This window comes from Vicia villosa, linkage group LG1, assembly GCF_029867415.1.
Source record: "Vicia villosa cultivar HV-30 ecotype Madison, WI linkage group LG1, Vvil1.0, whole genome shotgun sequence".
In the NCBI taxonomy this organism is placed as follows: domain Eukaryota; kingdom Viridiplantae; phylum Streptophyta; class Magnoliopsida; order Fabales; family Fabaceae; genus Vicia; species Vicia villosa.
Window position 1 is genome coordinate 139,339,549 of NC_081180.1, and position 1,716 is coordinate 139,341,264.

At 35.8% G+C, this 1,716-nt stretch overlaps 1 long non-coding RNA gene across 1 annotated transcript; it reads left to right on the forward strand.

Annotated features, from left to right (window-relative positions):
* The first annotated feature begins 532 nt into the window (after window positions 1-532).
* On the forward strand, window positions 533-1,334 carry LOC131618080 (uncharacterized). The gene is made up of 2 exons (XR_009288728.1): window positions 533-743; window positions 1,108-1,334. It is a non-coding gene; the product is annotated as an uncharacterized LOC131618080 (long non-coding RNA).
* Window positions 1,335-1,716: the final 382 nt, after the last annotated feature.

The following is a 1,716-nucleotide window of genomic DNA, read 5'->3' on the forward strand; positions in this document are numbered from 1 at the left end:
AGATCCAGAACTAAAGTGCATAATAAAAATAAAAAACAAGTGTGTAGAGAATCCCATTTCCGGTCATCTTCTCAGATGAAGACAAGTGGCTCCGATGGCCACTTGTCAACACCACACTACTGCGCACGGATCACAAGGCAAGGAAGGAAAGAAAATTTGAAAAAAAATGCTGTTGACAGCATGTTCACGTGGATAGAAACACAAGTGGTAAGCATGGGGGACAAGTAAACATCATCATCATTATGACTTATTAAAACATTTCTTCTTTCAAATAAAAAAAAGTTCATTCTCTCTCTCTCATTAAAACAAAGCAAAACAAAGTTTGTTTAAAAAAGAAGCAATAGGTAGAAACAGGAAGAAAAAGGGGCGGAGAGGATGAACACGCGGCGGCTCACATGGAGATCACGGCGGCCGGCGTTTCTCCGGCACGGAGGCCGGAGATGGAAGTTCCCAGAACTCAAATTTTTTTACTTGTTTGCGTTCGGTTTCTTCTCACTTCCTTGAATATCGGGTTAGTTTAAAGCAAAACTTAAGGAAAAGAGTAGATCTACAGTTAAAGTTATGAATCTCTAAGCTCAAATGTAGCACCACAGTGCATGAATCACATAACTAAAGATGAATTTGTGTTCAGATGAAGATTATCAACCTTTTGGAACCAAAAAAGTGAAGAAACAGTGGTGGTTTGAAATTCCGGCACGGTGGTTTTGGAATTCCGGCGGTGGTTTCGGTCAAGCTCGGTTCAGGTGAGTTTTTTCTGATTTTGTTCTGAGTAAGTCTGAAAAGTTCTGAGCAAAAGGTCCTTTGTGTCAGTGTGAGTCAATGCTTATATAGTGTAGAAACTAGGGTTTGAAATGAGTAAATCTGGGCCAAAATTTTGATGAATCCGGAATGAGAATCAATAGGAACGAAACCCGTTTTTTTCTGCAGCCCAAACCGAAAATCCCTCTTTATTTCCAATTTTCAGCTTTTGTTTTATATTCTTGAGATATTGTTTGAACATGTTCTTGGGCCTTGAATCTTTGTCAAACTTTTTGTGGATTGATTTATTTGTATTTGGGAAATTGCTAACTCCACCTTTGTTTCTTTTCCTTTATGAATTGATAAAAGTTGAAAGAGAAGCATGGATGAAATCTTGAAGATTATTGAGCTTGGAAGATTCAAAGGAAGACATGAGCATGGACATGGAGAAATATTGAAGAAAATGGTGTGGACTTGGAATATTTTGAATTTTTCCTTATGTAAACATAATGATGTAACTTTGAGAATCCGTCCACCTTGTAATTTGGAATGAGTTATGAACTTGAATGGACTTTCTTGGATTTGAAGCTTCGAAATTTGTATGTTGAATGATCATAGAATTGAAACTCTTACATCTTGAATGGAAACTTTGGAATCAAATCATGAATTGGATTTTTTTTTTTTATGAAGTGAGAACTTGCACTAATCCTTAAGAACTTGGTTTTCAACTCCAAATAATTCAATTTGCATGATTTCTTCATCTCGAATTAAATTCTTGAACAAAATAAATGCTCAAAAATTCAATATCATTTGACTGAACTTGAACACTCTTGAATTGATTCTTAACCACTTGACAATCATCACCACAATAATAAAGTCTTGATTCAAACCTCTGAACCCTGATGAGAAAAATCACCTGAACTTCTTGATCCTCTGACCCTATCTGATAAAGAAACAAAAATAAAAACTATTTTTTGA